The sequence below is a fragment of the Dermacentor variabilis genome, chromosome 2 (genome assembly GCF_050947875.1).
Source record: "Dermacentor variabilis isolate Ectoservices chromosome 2, ASM5094787v1, whole genome shotgun sequence".
Lineage (NCBI taxonomy): Eukaryota > Metazoa > Arthropoda > Arachnida > Ixodida > Ixodidae > Dermacentor > Dermacentor variabilis.
Window position 1 is genome coordinate 203241533 of NC_134569.1, and position 19931 is coordinate 203261463.

Consider the following 19931-nt stretch of genomic DNA (forward strand, 5'->3'; position numbering starts at 1 on the left):
CACTGCGGCGGTAAGCCCGTTCTGAGCGCCTTCTAATTGCTCTTAGGCATTCATATTCGCCGTCGACTTCAGTGTATTCATTTGGAACAATGACTTGCTTTGTGCAGTTCTTGTAGGACTCACACAATGTATTCGCAAAACTTTGAAAGTTCGGATTGTCACCCAATTAATTACTTAAATGGTGCCAAAAACTTTGCCAATTAGTATACTTTGAGCATCGGCGAATCCCTTCACTCCGTATGAGGCGATGTTTGACCAGGATCGGAAAATGATCACTACCGTGCGTTTCTATGTCCGTTGACCATTCAACACCATCAAGAAGGTCTTGGGAGCAGAGCGTAACATCTATACAGCTTGAGTAACGAAACCCCCGCAAGAACGTTGGAGAGCTGTCATTTAACACTATAAATCGTAGTCATTCCATTTCCATCAAGGCCCCACAAAACATTCTGGGCAGTTGTCAGCCCCTTTAACGTTATTTCTTTTTTGAGTGTAATGAATTGTTTTCTACCCGGGGTACACCAATTCTGTAATATATATATATATATATATATATATATATATATATATATATATATATATATATATATATATATATATATATATATATATATATATATATATATATATATATATATATTGCCAAATATTGTTGCATGAAAAAGTCATAGGCTGCTTTGTTGCTGCTTTCTAGTTCACTTCTTCCTTCTTTTTTCAAGCAAATGCATTTGTGTCATACCTTATCCATTAATTAGTATAACATAGCTGATTTCAAACTTTCAACTGTTCTTATATAAATACTTGAATCCAATGTACATGCGTCAAATCTTGAACGCTGTTGAAGAGAAGGGGATGTGGTGCTCATGTATATCGCCTTGTATTCCTTCGTTCTGGCACTTCGTAGTTTTGTTGGGGATTGGCGGTAAAAATCGGCATCCTCTTTTCTATAACAAAATAACTACATTGTCTGCGATATTCGTACAACCTGCGTCCCAAACAATAAGTAAACAGAGCCGAAATTCTTCCATATTAAGAAACAGGGATACTTGCATTGCTCACTGAAAGACTGGCGACAATAAAATGAAGATGATAAAGCAACGAAAACTCTTCATCTGTGACGATATGGTCGCACGTGAGCGTTACGCTTGCGTGTCACCTGTTTATAAATAACGGAATTACAAACTCTTATTGCAGCAGTGTCATATGCAGTTCTGAAAGCTAATAGACCAGCGTCGTTAAATTTAGATTCCCGCCAGTTTTATACAATAGAATTCTAGAATTTTACGTAGGAATGGTTCTTAGATATTTAAAAGGGATACTAAATGCTTATAGCCTATTATTAGATTCGTCGGACGATCTCGCCGCTGCCACCATTTGAAGGAGTTGTCGGACGATCTACGAGCTGTAGGCCGATCTCACCGCTGCCGTTCAGATGTAAGATTTGGCAGTCGTAGCTGTAAGGATGAGCTTGGGAGGAACTAGGTGAACAGGATTTATTTACATTATTTACATCTTAGACAAGACATATATCGACAGTCTAGCGTGACTCCCATATGGAGCCCGCAAGACTAACATACAGCAAACAGCTTACGAGCACACAGCTCACTAGTACGTTTCTAGCACGACAACGAGCACGACGACGAGCACACAGCGAGCACACACTAGCAGCCGACAAACGCTGCTTATAAGCTCTCTGCTCGACGTCATATTTCGATGTCATTCAAGATGACCTGCCCTTTTGGAGGATGAGGGCTGTCATACACGTGCCGCACACACACACAGGTGTAAAGGTCCGGAGCCGACGTCAGAGGTTGGCGGTTTCAGCAGAAAGCCTGCTTCGTCGAACTCCTTCACTCGCAACGGCGACGAGTCTGGAGGTTGGCGGTTGCGTTCCAAGATGAGGTTACCACCGCTGGCGTAACTGGCTGGCAAACTTGCACTGGAGCTGGCCGTTCTTAACACGATGAGCAAAAGTATAGTCACTCCGCCTTCCCTATATATCGTCCTAAAGCTTTTTGACAGCACGCACCTTCATACAAGCCATGCTGCAATTAGCGATGGCAATAAAGAGAGAGTGTATTTTTCTTTTACATGTTTATTCGTCAGAAAGAAATCATGTGAGAAACTCGCAGAGTCAACTCCGCCCCTAAAATAACATTTCTGTGCGGCCTGGTGTGTTCACAATTACCGAAAACCGGACTAAGCTTCAGGTAGGCAAAGGGGCTAACGGGCGGAACAGGTCTAATTCTTTCGGCTCCAAGTGGGGTGCGGGCCAGGGGCCCTATAACGTAAAACTGTTCTAATTTGTTTTTATTCCAATGTCCTGATGTCAAATTTGCGTAACCACCGACGTAAGCATTGGGCGGTGACCCGCAGGGTTGTCTGAACAGACCAATGAAACGCTGTCCTCGTTTATAGGAGGTCACTTTTGTTTGCCTTGAAAATGAATAACATTGCCTACGCTGAGCTGCTTGTCTTGTCTAATTGGCTGGTAAGAGGCGAGCAGCACGCTCAAGTGGAGAGGGATTCAATAGGGCCGAGCCAGTGCACTGAAAATTGCTAATCGGATAAAAAGGGTGGTGCCGGCGTTTGCGATTGGTCCGCTTTCCCTTACTTAGCTTGCGGTGGCTGGTCCAAAATCGCGACGGCATGCTACAGAACGTTAAGAATGACGCTAAAACGGATCCTCAGCAACGAAGAGTTGACAAAGCGAGGTCGTAAACATGCCGAAAGTGCTCGAAAACGTTACACTGCCACGGAAAAGTTTTATTGTACGCAAATAAACCCAAGCTCTCCGGCAGGTGCGAGTAGCCAGTGCCTGAGCGATGGGCGGCATTCATCATGTATTCCTTTCGGACTGGGCAGCCTGCGGCTATTCAGAAGAAAATTCAGTTTTGCTCGGCACATTAATGCATCTTTAACGCGTACGATTCACTATCACGCGGCAAGTTTTCGCGGTTTTGTGACGTAGCGTGGCAGGCAGCTGATGTGGGTGCAGCCTGAAAACTTTTGACCAATAGCCGAGGGCTAATGGCGGAAGGACGTCGAATCAGAAATAAATTTTCTTTTCTTCGGGCCAGTCATGCATAATGCGAGTGCACACGTCATATCAGATGGAGAGCTAGCGTGGTTTTCGTGACGTCGCGTGACCGACAGGCGAAGTGGGAGTGGTCCAAAAAAGTTCTTGACCAATCGCGGAGGGCTCATTACAGAATTGGAATAGAAAAATTTTGGAATAGCTTTACGTTATAGAGCCCCAGATTTAAAATGACCGGGCTTGACTCAAGCATGCCATTGCATGCCCTATTCGGTCTCAGGCCGGGTCCGCGCCAGAAAAACGGACTTGCGCAGCGCTCTACAGAACGTCCGCGCCGTACAGTTTGAGATTCAGTTTTGTTTATTTTCAATCAAATTACTGGGGTTCAACCACCTAATCATTCGTCCCAGTGGTATCACAATGCATGCGAAGGGCCTTTACACTTAAGGTGTGCTGTCGGGGTTTCGTTCTTTCAGTAAACTCATTTTCTTTTCGCTTTTCATCTATTGCTTGGAGGCGCGTAAGACTTAAGCGCTAAAAATTACTCAATAAGGAAGCTTATTTCCAATTTTCTTCCAAGATACAGCATGCGGCGCTACTGCGCCCTCTTCTGTCTCTGGATCATTTAAGATGTGAGTGTGCTAGCATCCAAGAGCTTTGTCTCCGGGCTATTTCCTTTAACGGAGTCGGGTCCGACTTTCGTCAAAAATTAGTAGGTGGTGCGCAACGACTAATTTTTTCCTAACAAATGCTTGCTCTCTCTCTCTCTAAACCGCTGCGTTACGCGTGAACTACATATGCAGTAGTGCACGTAGAAGGTACTCGAGTAAGGGTATCTTGTATCACACGGAATGGGCAATGTGGCCCGGGTTGGAATTCTGCAGATGCCTCGCACACCTTATAAGGAATCGCTTTATTCCAGCCAAGCTCGCGATGCCACCACGAGGATTATTCTGAGCAGCTGGTGGTGATATATACAGATGAAAAAGATGCACAATGGATAATGATATGCAGAGATGATGAAGATGAAAGTCAGGCATGTGTTGCGCTCACAAGATTTACATTCATTCTTTTCTTGTAGAGCAGCTGATAGCTTAGTGACGGTACGGATACACTAAAATAAATCTTCCACTACACACTTTGAGGAAAACACGGCCAAGGCTAGAAATGGAAAAAGACAAGTCGACTTGTCGAAACGTTGGCTGCCGCTTGTACCTTTTTCTGGTTCCGCTCATACTAAACACTTTGTATTTTGAAAGCGGTAGAGGCAGTTATGCATGTCCAACGCATATTTCGGAAAATATGTGAAGAGCAGCGTTCCTGAAGCGGTTAATGAAATGCTGCATACCTGTTGAGCTCCTGCAGCATATCAATCTTGTAGCGTATCGATTGCATGCCTGCGCGGCTAACGAGCTAGACGCGGAAGCCCCCGCAACGCGACTGTATACGGATTACGCTGTCTCCGAGATCCGCCATGTTCACTGTCGGCGCTGTGGGCCGGCCCGTGTTATCCGACGAGAAGCCGACCAAGCAGACGCACCGAACCCCAGCAAAGAAGACAATAGAAAGCTTTGCTTTAATATATAATTTAAACGCCTGGAGAAGTATATTCGTTGCGCTGAGGATATTTGCGTTCAGTTTGTCGTTTGACTGCGTAATTCCGTAGAGGACAGAACCGACCCCGGGCAGATGGGGATACTTGCATAGGGTGCTCTTTCTTAGACTATGCAGTTTGTTTATATATAAACATGCTATGACGAGTGAGAACATAGTCTCTTTGCAGACGAGTTCCTTCGCGTGGGGGTTATACATTGCGCCTGATAGTGTGAGTTTGTAAAAACGAGTAAAACACCTTTTTGACATCCATTTTTATGAAGGCGTTGGGGGCCGTTTGTTTATATTAAAAAAATGTGGTGGGACTCACATTGTAACCCACTCCCTTTTCATAAAAGAATCTAGTTAAACTGACCTGGTTCGCGACTTCATAATCGAATTTCAACGCTTAATCGAAGTAATTTAGAAACCGAGCGAGAGCCACTGTTAAGTGGGACGGGAATGCTCCGTGAGAAATTGTGGTTCACGAAATTTGAATGATGGCGCACCGCGGCAGATGCTTTCAAGGCAAAACGTGCCATGTCAGTATCTGGCGCGGCTAGCCATGACGTTAACAGTTTCAAACTTCGTCGCGTATTTATTTCGACGAGGGACGTTTCCGTTCGATGTGATAGCGGGGCGGGCATTTCTAAGCTCCTATCACACTCGCTTACTACAGTGTCTAATCGTTGAAATTTGATTACGAATATCTCAAATAAGGCGCGACGTTTCTTTATGAAATCGGTATGCTTTGAAATGTGACTGCCTTCTGATTTGTCATAAGCGCGCCTAAGGCTCTCATGAAGAAGTTAACGAAGGAATTTTCGGTATCAGTCTTGCCAAAGTAACGTTATTAAAGGGAAGCTGAAACGGTTTTCAATTTCCATGAATTGCTGGGATTGGGAAGAACAGACCTAATAATTTACGGTTCCGAATTTTTTTTTCGTTTTGTTAATATAAGGGGCGGAAATCGCTTCCTAAATCACCCGCGCGGACACGCCCCCATCGCTTCCCGGAGCGCCGGGTGAGGTTGTTGCCAGAGGAGAGAACCGGCGAGAGCGACGTCATGGGCGGAGACCGAGCAAACCGAGCTGCGTGCCGGCGTGCTGACATGTGCTGGCATGCCTCTTTCCGTCCTGCGCTTTACTGAACGACGCTACGAGAGATCTGCCGCCGCCGCCGCTCACGTTTGTTTTGCGATTTTCGTAAACTGTTCTTTCTTTCTGTGCTGCGTGAGTGCCTACAGCCAAGGGCGCCCAAGATGCCCTTGTTCTGTGCAGCATTCGGCTGCGCGAACACAGGCGGGCGAGACGATGTGGTGTTTCACAAATTCCCGAAGGAAAAGAAGCTTGCAGCGCAGTGGGTACTTGCGGTGAGGAGAGATAAGTTCATGCCGACGAAATCAACTGTGTTGTGCTCGGACCATTTCCGCGACAGTGACTATCATCGGAGCTGGACAACGATGCGGGCAATCGGTATTCCAGTTAAATCGGCGCGACTGAAGCCCGGCGTTGTTCCGTCTATATTCTCCTACAAGAGAAACACCTCGCCACCTCCAAAAGCGGCCTTCGCCAAGAGGAGAAAGCGTGAGGTAAGGGTTTTAATGTGCACACGGGCAATTTTTTACCAGCTGATCACCTTAGTGTCGAACAAACGGTCTACGACGAAGCGAGGTGGAGGCACCGCCGGGTATATGCACCTACGTGCAAAGTGCTTGCCGTTTTCATCCTGTTTTGCCTCTCCGCTTTGTCACGGAACACTGTACTACAGCTGTTTGTTCGGCGCTGTTCTGACACGGTGAAATAACTGGCCGGGGGCACGCTTGCGCATTCAGTGATATTTGTTATTCGTCCTACCTCGCGGTGCCCGCAGATTTAGCTGTTCAGCATTCGTGTTCAAATCGCACGACATCAGGCGTTACGGTAATATTTTCATGCTCGCGTTAGAGTAGTTGAACTCGGCGTGTAAAAACTTCGTTCCGTAGATTTATACTTATACGGCTGCTAACACGTTCTTTAAAAAAAAAAGTTTCTTTTCGGTATTTTTAATTGCAGCCCGTCGCGGTAGCTTCACGTGCATGCTCGCGCGAGCAAACGCCGCTGGCACGCTGCGAAGCATAGACGGAAACGCGCGCAGTAATAAATTTTGGTGACCGGACTTCGAGCGTAGCTTCCACAGCGTTGCACCTGAGGTATCAAATGGAGTGTAGGCTTGCCTAGTGACATTCGACGTACGGTTCAGTTATCGTGTTTACCACACGGCGGTGCTAAAACTGCCCAATATCTTTATGTCAACACTAGCATGGAGCACGCATACCGATTCTTGATCGAGCCACACTCGCAAAGTCGTCGAACCATAGTATGAATATTGCACATATAATACCTCTGGTCATCTCTGGATGTGTATGATAAGCAACTTCCATGACTGTACCTCACAGCACTGCATGTGCGCGCTTTGAAACGCGGCACTTATGTTCGCGATCGTGTATCAACGCTGAAAAAAACCACGGGACTTTAGACAAGCAGCGGCAAGGTGCATGACATCGCGGAATTGCACACGTGTTTAGAATCTAATGAGAAGTTAGTGCTTCGGCATTCTTCCAGCAGCATGTTCCCAGTGACACTTTAGCGCATTTTTTCTCCCGTCATTGCAACGTGCAGCTACATGAAAAAAAAAACATACGTACCAGCTAAGATTTCCAGCGCGCGAGAAGGTGCACACATCGCTCTCGCTGTTGGCACACTCAATATCGTCGTTGACTCTGTTGCCGCCATCGTTTTCCGTATCGGCTGTGGGTTCAAACATGTACGGGGAAAATACAAGCTGTCGGAGTCAGCGAGAACGTTCCATTTTACAACTCAGATATGAAGCCAGAACAGCAGAACCGCGTGCTACCATAGAGAAAGGAATGGTGCTACGCTCTGAAACGGAGACATGCGGCGGCGGCGACCGGCGACTACCGCCAACGACGTCACAGCGGCCCCGACCAATCACGGGCAACAGCGGCGTTCGCGCGATGCCCTGAGGCGCTGGTGCGCGTTTTCTTGAAAAAAACAGCCGCTTGCGTTTGTTTCCGCCCTTTTTGAACCAGATATTCGTGTTCAGGGGACTCAAAACTGTAGAATGCCGCAGAGAACTCATTTTTTTCGAAAAGTGTTTCAGCTTCCCTTTAACTGAAAGTATATCCGCCTCACCTAGCTACTTATCTGCAACAACGACGTGTTCACTATGCTCATAGCAGGTTTGTTAAAATATTTTAGACTGAATAAAACGCCCTGTCTAAAACTATTTGTTGTTTTAGTGCGTGGGTTGCTTCTGTGTGACTCATATGGAAAGAAAGCTGCAGCCAGTGGCCACTGTCAGCACAGTGCGGGAGAATTCGCCCATTTAACTTTGCTTTAAAAGGTTTGTCATATGTTTATTGTGTGCTTTGATGACATTAGCGTTGTACGAAGGTCACAAAATTCGGTATTTATATGGTGTACTCATATCTGTTGGAGTTCCCAAAGAGTAAGCGCAGAACGTTACGATATATCTACGCTTTGTGAAGTCCTGAGATCTCGACGGACATTTATTTGAATGTACACAACTTCAGCTCATTTATAGAGTAAATGAAACAATTGGGTAAAAAAAATTGTCGTCGTACATTTAAGGCAGCTCTTCGCAAATATTGTGAAACCTAAAGCGCAATGGAAATGAAAAAAACAGTAAGTTGATATTAGCTAGTACCTCTGTGTCTTGTGTGTGCAGGGATACATTTTGAGTGCTACGTTTCTTCCACAAATACGCGACATTTCGAAATAAGCTCCACCTGGAGGAATCCGCGGCAATTTACGTCTCGAATTGGAAAGATTGTCAACCTGATCCCCTGGTTTCCAATGACTCAGCATTTCTCACTTTCTTGCAGCTACAGACAGCGCAGTACCATTGGGTTTACTTAATTCCGCGTTGAGCGGAGAGAAGCTCAGCAGCTCAATATGTGGTGTCATTTGTAATATGGAGATAGTTCCATGTTCCTCAACCCATTTGGACCAGTTTCAGTGATAAACACCACAGATGCGGAAGTTGCACAAATGTTTGATTCACAATGACTGAAAATGGCAAAGTGTGAAATTTTTACTCTGGGACATACTCACCGGAGGGCGGGGGGGGGGGGGGGGGTCCGTGCTAGCATCTGCATTAAATATTCAACAAAATAAAGTCAGTATGGTGCTCTTCTAGGGCCTTTTTTTCTTCTTCTTCTCTAAGCAGTGCATAAGAACATAACCTAGTGAGGAGGGGGGCTGGGGGGGCGACGGCGTCCCCCTTCTGCGACACACATCAGGTCTATAAAGCCTGCTTCCAGTCGCAATCATTTATTGGCGCACTTGGTGCTGCTCTGCATTTAGGCGCATACACGGCCCGCTTTCAGATTCCGAAAGCAGCCTACCGGTGTTTCGCGAAAACCAGGCGCTGTGAATTCCTCGTCGCTAATGGACTCATCGTGTTTTTATCTCCAGGTGCGCCTTACCTATCTTTTTTTTTTATTATTACGAGGATTTCATTTTCGCTAGGAAGCACTGAAAATGCGTATCCTCCGTTTAGCTGAGCGGTTTTCGTACCAAATTAGCTCGTAGCCGCGCCAACATTGCGGCCGAGCACCCCCTGCAGAAATTCCTGGTATATTCCGAAAGATAGAGTCACCGCTGCTTCTGGCCATCCTTCCATCATTCGAGCAGAGGAAACTAGAAAGATATAAAGAAAAGCACCCACTTGGGGAAATGGGCAAATTGGTTTTGCCGCTAATGTTCCAACGAATTTGCGCTGCTACAATAAGATTCTTGTGCCTAATGGGATTTCCGGTGCACAATAGCGCGCGCGACAAATGACTCTTCAACGAAAAAAAAAAGATACAGAAAGGAAGAAGGATACTGTAAAGATCGCTTAAGAATTTCTGCACTGATAGAGATGTTTTTCAATGCTGTACCTATAACTTGTGTGGAAAGTGCGGTACCGGTGGCTGCAATTAGCCTGAACGTTTTCACGAACTCAATTCAACAAGAACTCTGTTGTTGTATGGCGTTGTGTGACAAGGTGCGTTCTGAAGACATATATGTTGCTCGCGTTCGTTTAGGCTAAACGTAACTATTCCTTCGCCTGAAACCCTGCTACACAAAGGCACACCATGCACGCAATATCAGGCTCCGGCTAAACGTAAGTGTGGATTTGACACAAAACCAGCTAGACACGAGCACGAAAGGCAGACACGATCGGCACGCTTTTAAACACTTCTCCTTCTACAGGGTCAAAGTTGTGCCGAACAGGTCTTCGTCGAACTCTTCCTTTCAGTTTCAGTTTCAGTTTATTATTCCTTCCTAACAATTTTTTAGAAAAAATGGTATACAGACAAGGGTCCCAAAGTCAGAGACTGCACCGGGACCCTTGGTTTAGAAGTTATACAAAAAAAAAATAAAGCGGAATGCAGAGCAGAGAAACAAATTATGAAATAAGCAAAATATAACCAAGAAACTGAGTGGCGGCACACATAAAAGACAAAAGGAAGAGGAAAGATGCACAATCAATGGTAATTTCACAGCTTCTAAATAGCAAAATAACATTGTAGGAAATTAATCAGACAGCAAATTATTCTTGAGTTCATATTTGAAAGAGTACAAGGTAGATGACAACTTAATGAAATATGGAAGACTGTTCAAAAGTTTAAGCGCGCAAAAAGGGAAGCCATCTTTCCGTAATTAGTATGACATAAAGGCAACAAGAAATTTCCTTGTGCTGCAAACCTTGGGTTATTAGGATTAAAAAGGAGATCAGAACTAACAAAGTTGTAAGAAACTTGTTGAGTTAGTTATTTGAAAAACAATATCGCTAAATGATAGTTAAACGAATCAGTAACTTGAAGAATGCGGTTTGTATGTAGTTGTGAAGAGGCGTTAGAGAAAAAATGGCTTCGCGTTATAATGCGGATAGCCTGATTTTGAATGTGCTGAATAGAGGAAAGATGGCAATGATAAGTATTACCCCAAGAAGCGATACCATAAATGATGTGACTATGAATGAAAGCCAAGTATAACGATAATAATGCTTCCTTGCAAAAAAATTCACGTGATTTGAGTAGTGCTCTCATGCTAAATGCTGTTTTTTTTTGTTTGATATGTGCAATGTGGTTAGTAAACTTAAGGTGGGGATCTAATTTGATGCCGAAGAAAGAGACACAAGTGGAGGCAGGAATGTCATGCCCATTCAGAATTATGGTCGGAGAGCAAGGTAAATGTCTCTTTGATGACTTAAATAGCATGAATTGCGTTTTTGTAGGGTTCATAACTAGAAAATTGGCGTTGCACCATTCAGTAATTTTTGACAGTAACTGTTTAGGTTCAAAGTTAGCGAAAGTAATGATTTATCCGAGAGGGCAACAGCTGTATCGTCTGCGTATAATATAGGTAGGGTATAATTAAGGCAGTCAGGTAAATCATTTATATTGTCACGTGGTGGTGACGTTAAGAACACAGTAACAATACGGTGAAAGGCAAAACTAGATTTTTATTGGGCGAACCTGTGCCCACAAAACAAGCTACACTTATAGCACAACGAAAGCGGCGAACACAGTCGGCGATCGTCGAAAATCTGATCTGCGGGTCAAGCGCGTCGGCTTTTATAGAGCAGTCGTCGAATGTTCCAGACTAATCGTTCGGGCCCGCGTGCCTTCCACAAAGTTCTACACCATTCGCGTCAGGTGATGAAATCAGATAACATAAGTCTCGGCGACAACAGACAGCGGATAGAAGCATCGATAACTTTCCAGAACCTTCGGATACATGCAGGCGCGTCCCATGCTGTGCGATTGCATTTGTTAGGCGGCGAAACGTGGTTGCCCGATAAAGATAAGTACACGTGTCAATATAAATGGAAAATAATAGTGGGCCTAAAATCGAGCCCTGAGGCACTCCTTGGTTAATAATTTTGCTTTGAGAGAAAACCCTGCTTGCGTACACTGTTAATTCACGATTAAATAGATAACTTTTTAATAAATCAAGAGCGGGACCAGAAATGCCAACAGACCCTAGTTTAGTAAACAAAACTCTGTGGTTTATTGTACCAAAGGCTTTAGTAAAGTCTAAAAAGACCGAGCCAACAAAGTATCCGAGATCAAGTGAATGTGGAATATAATCAGTTAATGCTAGCAAAGCCAAGTTAGTCGAGCTTCCTGAACGAAAACCGAACTGACAGGGTTTCAGCAAGCTAAATTTGTTAAGGTAAATGTTAATACGACGAAGTATTAATTTTTTACAGCTTTACTAATTGAAGGTAAAATACATATAGGACAATAGTTCGCGACTTGAGCTGTGTCACTCTTTTTATGTACAGGAATGACTTTCGCTTTTTTTAGACTTCTGGGGAATATAACGGTCTTGAACATAAGGTTAATTCAGTTACTGAGAGCATCAGAAATAGTCGAAGCAACAAGCTTTAAATAAAATGCGGAAATTCCATCAAAACCAGGACTTGCGTCCATTAAGTTGTAAATGTCAGTAAGGACTTCTTCAGATGTTACAGGAAAAAAAAGAAAGATTGGTCGCATCGGCTCGTATGATAAACAGAAGGAATATGGGTAGTGTTATAAATTTCATAAAAGTGATTACTGAACGCACGAGCAATGCTAGGCGGGTCAGTGATAGTCACAATATTGTAAATAACTTTTTCAATGGAACTGCCAGAATGCGGTACATTCAAAAACTGGTTGATAAGTTGCCATTGTGTTTTTGGATGAAACTTATTTTTCATGAATTCTTTTTCGTAATATTGCCTTTTTGATTTCTTCAATAAATTACTCAACATGTTGCAATATGTCTTATAGCGTAATGCTAAATTAACATTGAAAGGCTGTTTTTTAGTCTTCCTATACATGTTTTCTTTTTTCCTCATGCTCACAAGTAGCCCATTAGTGATCCAAGGATTATGCGCAAATTTAATTTTTTTTTTTTTTTGCACTTAACAGTGACAGTGTTAGCGTGAACAGCTTTTAATAGTAAAGAGGAAAATAACTGAAGCGCTTCTTCTGGATTTAGTTTGGTAGCTATAACTCGCCAGTCAATTCTGTCAATTGCATCAACAAAATTTATATTATCAAGACGAGACGTAAGATAACAGGGATCTGACCTAGGAGGGTTAGATTTGAAAGTGACGCATACAGGGTAATGATCTCATATATCTATGTCAATTACACCTGGTGGCCGAAGTTGTTAATTGCTCAAGCCCAAAGCCAGAAACACAGTCCGAATAAGCGCATACAGTACTATTGTCGACATCGAGCAAGTTAATATTTATATCACCTACATTTAGGACATGCTTGTTTTCACTAGTAATTCTTTGAAGAACTAAGCTAAGATGACGAAGGAAATCAGGTATGGAAGAAGATGGAGAACGGTAAATACAGCCAATCAAAATTCCGCCACATAATTTGGAAAAGACAAGGCATCTGTTTCGATCCAAACAGTTTCGCAGTGAAATAGATCTATGGAAAGCTCCAGTGTACGTTTATATTTAATGTGGAATGCGACAAAAATCGCGCTACCACCATGTTGATATGCAACACGGTTACAATACTCAGCCCCTGATAGGCATGGAACCAGTATAAATTGCTATCAGCCGGGCCAAGTCATGTCTCAGTTATGCAGGTGAATGAAAAACTGTGGGAAAGATAGTCGCTGAATGAAGATATGTTATCATGAGTCTTACGCAAACTTCGTGCATTGAAGTGAAGCAATGAACAACCGGCAGATTTAAGCAGTGATGTAGCTTCTGAAGGTGAAAACAAAGAGGGAATGATTGAATGACTAAAACACAGACTAATCGCAAATCAGGTTGAGCGATGACGCTGAGTCCAGACTCAGAGCTTATGAAGAACACTTTGCTATTTTCAGTCTTGCGTGCTTTAATCTGACAGTTGTCTGTCCAAAGGAACTGCCACTTATGCTGCTTCTTTAGAGCAAGAGCTCGGCTGAACAGACGTTTGTTCTCAAATGTGAGGTGCTCATTGACATAAATAAGGCTATCATTATTACCAGAGAGCCCAATCATGGAGGTTCTCAGGCGTGCCTTTCGAGCCTTACGGAGGAAGTCATTCTTCTTGACACGGGAGCAAAATCGAACGATTAAATTTTTATGGGGGTGATTCGCTAGCGACCCGATGAACTGTGTCGATGTCCGCCACACCAACGTGACAGTCAATTGCATCAGCGACAGTACTCAAAATGGCAGAGCAATCCTCTCCTTGCGCTGACGGGATGCCTTTAATTTCAATATTGTTAAGCCTGCTGTACTGTTCCATTGATACAATTCTTTTTGTCAGGGATTCATTTTGTGCTGTCAAGGCCTTGTTTGTAGCGGACAGTCCATCAAACGTCGTCCTCATTTCTTCATACTGCTGACTGATAAAATGTACACTATGAGCAAGTGCAGAAATATTGCCATGGCCCTGCTCTTCGAGCTTTTGTACAATCCTTGCAGCAATCTCAACAACAGAATCCAGTTTGCCCTCAAGCATGGATTCGAGCCGCTCAATCTATTTTTGCATAGCTAAGCATTAGTAGGCATCTCACAGCAGAAAAAGTAGCTACAGCCAAAAACCAAAAACCAGTGAGCAGCAGTCGCAAAAAGAACCGTGACGTAGGAAAATTTCCAGGAAAAATGAAAACGAACCTGCAGTCAATAGGCTACTATAGGTTACTATATAGGTTACTAACTATAGGCTACTATCTCCTGCTCAAAAACAAAGTCTAGTTTTAAGTAGTCGGGAGCTGTGGGAGGGTGCCATGCGTAGCTACAGTCCCGAACTTGAGGAAGCTATCCTGAGGTGGGTTGACGTGGTGGAGGAGGGCTACCGCTAGTAGGATAACCTCCCTCGCCTTCTTGTCGCAGCCTCTTTCCCTTTAAGATGGGAGTTGTTTCTCTCTCGCGCGCGTGCAACTTGTTCGCGTAAGGACAACAAAAGGGTCGCACGATGTCTTTCTTTTTAAATTACACTACGTATCAATTATGTTCAAAAAGAAAATACCCTTAGTTAAAATAGCAATAACAATAGCGGTGATCAGTTCTGACAACTAGCACATTAGTCTGGTTCCAGGAGGTTTACATATACGAATGCTATTCCCATCATAGGCTACGAGCGCATTATTATGTGCCTCAAAATTAGCTTTCCATATTTAACTAACTACAAGAAAGCATGTGCTATTAAATCATTGGTATAATTTAATCAGGATGACTCCTGTTTTAAATGCCCTGTCTCAAAGGCGAATAAATTTCTATGTCGTTTCAGCTCACATGCTTTGTTTACTCTGTACTAAAATATAACGTTTCAGGAATGCAGTAAATGCCATACGTAAAATCATTCACACCAGTAAAGCTTTCTCTATATAAATAATATAGAAATATATAGCCGTAAATACCTAAATATTGACCATGGAACAGAAATAATATCACTGTGAAAACAATATTCGACGTCCAGCAAAAACGCCCGCCTGCTCTCGCGAATCTACCGCCCCTCTTACGGAGTTGTCATCGACTGCGCTCGATATAGCGCCCTCTTGCTGTCGAAATAGAGGCTACATTCAATTCCGCGACCAGCTAACCATCTGTGGGTTTAAAACAGGCATCATAAAACATGCTGGACTTCGTTGAAGTGAGCAACCTATAAACATACATATAACATAATTCACCCATTTCATGCCGCTAGGCAAGTTTTCATATACCAATATGAGAAAACAAAGGGAAGGCGGGAGATAGAAATTCAAGACGACGAGCAAAACGAGAGCAAGGTGGAACAAGGAACAATGATTTGGCTCCTGCTTTCACGTTGTTCTCGTTTTGCTCAAATACCTACCTATATGTATCTCTTCGGCAAGCTCACTAAAGACAAAGAGAGAGAGAGCGAACTCAGGTGTAGGATTTCTATAGTGGGGCACTCAAGTCTGTTGCCCTCAGGTAGCGAAAAAGCGCTCGAACTGCTTTCTGGGCTAATGAACTGAGGCCAGGCTCCCAAGATCTTCGCTTCCGTAAATGGCCTGTCATCCAGTCCCCACGTGTAGGGTAGCAGACTGGACTCAGTCTGGTTAACCTCCCTACCTTTCCGTCTTCCCTTCTCTCTCTCTCTCTCTCTCACTAAAGACAATCATCGCGAAGGTGTCTCCAAATTTCGGACAGTGCTACAAGCTGAAGAATAACAGTGCAGCATTCCTGTTTGCTTAATTATGATCATGATGGTGATAATGATGTTTGTCTGTCAGCACATTGCGAGCACATCTGTTCTCGGTAGCAATGCTTTAGAGCTCACATCCATCAACATTAAATAAATATTTATTCTAACAAAGCCATCCAATGCGAACACGAACAAGTCGCCTTAACCATTTTATTTCGGTGGCCACGCTTGCCTAGAGCTGCAAAAATATATATTTTTTTTGTTCGTGGCATCTGTGGTCTTCCAATTTTTCCTCGCGACTGTACTTTATGTATTGATTGTGTAAACAGAAAAAGCCGCAGTTTCGCCCGGAACCCGAAGCATCGATTGCGATTGCAAATTAATGGATAACTATACTATGTAAGGATAGCAGTTTTATCAGCCGTATAAAGTTGTAAACATAGGCACATTAAATAAACTAGCACGTGCACAGGCAAACATGCACACATCTCACTCGATGACCGCACGAACTCACTGTCAAAACACTGGAGTAAGCAAGCGCGGCAGCAGCAGCGAGCGAATTGACTTTTGTGCTCCCACTCGCATTAAAGCGAACTAAGCCGCAAAAAGAAAGCTCACGGCGGCCTCTGTTCCCGTCGATACAGAGCAGAACGCGCCGCCCTCCCTACACTCCCCCTGGAGCATTGCGCTTGGCGGAATACGGCGCGCTTCCTCCCCATCGAGGAGGAAAAAAAAAACTAGGAGGTAGCGTCACGTGACAATCTTGACGCCTAGTCGTACATATTTACAGTGTGATGATGTAAAATAGCCCCTCACGTGATAGGCAAGCGGTAAATTTAGTTGGCTCGCTTTGGTTGCGTCTGCTGCGGGGGTTTCGGAATATGCGTACATAGTAGGCGTGGCAAATGCACGCCGAGGTTAGTGAAGGAATTCTAGCTTGTGAAGCAGTCCAGTCTGTGTTATATCAGTCAGGTAACTCAGGGAGCCACCACGCATTAGGTTACGCGGCTCGCTGCAGACGGGTGCCAAGGCTGCAGCAAATGAAGGCTTCGAGTAACCGGCATTGTGCCTAAGAATCCGCGAGAACCACCTCAAGGACGACTGGTCGCGGTTCAGGGTGGTTTCAGAAAAACGAGGAAGCCTTTCGCCCTGCAAACGGGCGAAGGCAACCAAGCCACCCTTCGAGGCGGTGATTCGTCGTATTCAGGGATGTCTTCTGGGACAAAATGACACATTTCGCTCGAGCAAACACGTGCAGGCGATCACACGAGCACCCAGGGTCCGCAGCGACTGCTTTCTCTTGCTTTCCTGTGCCCAAGGATGGACTCGTGAGCCGGGGACCCAGAAAATGTTTATCGTCGTGCCGGCCCATATTTAAGGCAGATGGTCCCAGTCGACCATTTCGTTCTGCTCAAAGTATTCGGCCTCTCAGCAGACCGCTGAGAACTCAACAGGCGAGCCTCAACATTGCAATAACGCCGCACCACACAATCTCAGAAAATAGTGCACGTAAATCACAAGGAAAGGCCACAACTTCGGCGTTTAGTGCGCAGGCTAATGGTGTTTATTTCTCGCACAACGAGAGACTCACAGCAGAACCTTTTACTAAGAGAAAAGGCGACAAAAATATCCCGCAAAAGACATCTCCTCTCTTCCTAGGTGCAAAACAGCGGGACAAAAATTAACAAGAAAATACGCACCCTAGTTTAAGGTGCACAACAGCTGACTTGACGAAACAGTAAATGGAGCTCGATCATTCTGGGCGGGTTTCGACGAGGTGAAAACGCTGGCCACTCCACTAATCCCTCTTAAGCGCACTTGTGAGGCTTTGAAAATTCTGCCGTCATGGGTCAGGCCCCCAGTGTTTCTCCACGTTTCAAAGCAACGCATTTGAAGCAACCACCGACGGGCGCGGTAGCAGACCAGTTCCTACGTGCCTCCATGCCTGCGACCACAGGCGCCACTAAATGTTGCCATGTACCAAACAATCTCGAATGGTCCTACAACCATGTGGGCCTATTCCTATCCAAAAGACGCCGCGGACAATACCAAGGAGTGCGGAACGGGCGGCCTCAGATGAGGTGGGCTTGCCGAGGCTAGTGGAATCACGTGACCCCAGTGGCGTAGCAACGGGGGGGCCGGGGGGCTGGGGGCCCCGGGTGCAAGGGGCTAGTGGTGGGAGGGGGTTGTCATATACGCCTGAAGACACCCCTCCTTCCGCCGGCTTGACTGGGGGCAAATGGCAAAGAATGCTCCGGTATCCAGTAGCCCGAGCTCATGCACCCGATGCGTTGCGCCGCAGAATTGTCGGCTGCAGCTCTATCAACACCCCACGAAATAATTGCACAAATGGGCGGGCTAAACAAATTTAATTCGCGAAATGGTCGCTAAACTACTCGCCTTAGCGTAACGTTTCATCTGGGGTGCACTCGCGCCGTGCGTTCACGCTAGGGGCAGGCGTCGCTAAACGTACAGTCAGGCGTTCTAAGGCGTTGAGGCTCTTGGGTCCCTCTTCTGTTCAGAACGCGCAGCGAACAAGAGGGCGTTCAACCAGCGCGCCCGGCGCTCGCGTTTACGGCGAAGCGTTCGTTGAGAGCGACGTTGCATAAGTGCGGCCGTCAAAAGTCGCGAATGGGATTCTCTGGATCGTCTTCAGACTCTGTTAGGCCGAAGAGTTTGGCGGCGTATGACTCTATGACTCGACAAGCTGTAGTCGCGGGCCCGCCGCGATGTTCGGATCGCTTTTACTTCTCCTCTCCCGCTCGCTCTGAGAAGCCGCTGCGAAACCTGCCGTTATGTTTCACGCTTTCCTTCTTACCCTCGAAAGTTTCAGAAAACTGTTTTTGTTGCGTGATTTCATGTTACAAGTGCAGTGTCTGCCTCAGCTGCACAGAATTTTATAAAGAAAAAGGTGAATTTCGTAAGGATATTTCCCGATCGAGGTTCTATGACGTTATATGTTTTTGTGATTACTAGGAACTCTGTAGCACAAAATATGGCAGATAAGTAATAACCATATCCTTAATAATCCCTTAATTAGTACTTATAGAGGAAGCACTTCAATTCGAGAATTGAGGACTCGAAGTCCTATTATTAACTCATCAAAAACTTCTTAAACGAAATCGTTTTAGATGCTACAACCTACAGTACTTTGGCACTGCGGGCGGCGCCCAATATAAGGCAGCACCAAAAGAAATATGTAATAGGGGACCAGTGACGTCAATCCCTTAATCCTCTCCATTGCGAGTGCAGACCAACAGTAGTGCAAGCTTTCGCTGGCATGGGCTTCATCGCGGTCTTCTTTTCTTTTTTATGGTGACGCCAAGAATCACCGCGAAGCGGGCTCTATTCTGTTCCCAATCTTTTGGTGGTGCCGCAGCTCGGATAATCACGTTTGTCCGTATGGCGACAAATAAAAACAAGGCTTTATTGATCACAATGAAGAGAACTCGTAATTGTCATAGCATTGGCGCCCACGCAGTAGGGAGGCAGGTAGCGGTTTCCGTTTTTCTAATATGGTGGGGAGATCAGCGTCACTGACACAGAATTTAATTTTCGTTTTCGTTCAGGGCTGCCCACAGCCGAAATGCTGCGCGCCATATAGTGCCTACGAGAATTTTTGTAAAGTTGTTGTTGAGCAAGATAAGAAGGTCGGCCTTCAATTTTGCAAATGCAATGTTGCCGCTAAAATTGGTAATTAAAACGTTATAAAGATACGTTTTGTTACTTGTGACGTGAGCCGTATTTCCCACGATGCCGCATTTGTATTGGCTGCCAAGCCTTACAGTCTGACAGAAGATGTGCACATGCGCTTATCACAACTTATCAGTGCAGCACCCAAACCCTTCTCAGTCACCCTGTGTTATTTGGCGCAAAAAAAAAACAGCGTGTATACCTGCTGCATTCGCCATCTCTGGGAAAGAAAGCGAAGGAGAGGGGGACCCGGGGGACGTGCGCGGTATCCAAGGCGCCTGTACTGGTGCTGAAACCCGGAAATTGTCGATATCCTCGCCTTCCTCGACTACACCCGGCGGAGGGAGGGGGGGGGGGTGACAGAATATCTATGGGCCCCGGGGGCCAGACGACCTAGCTACGCCACTGCGTGACCCT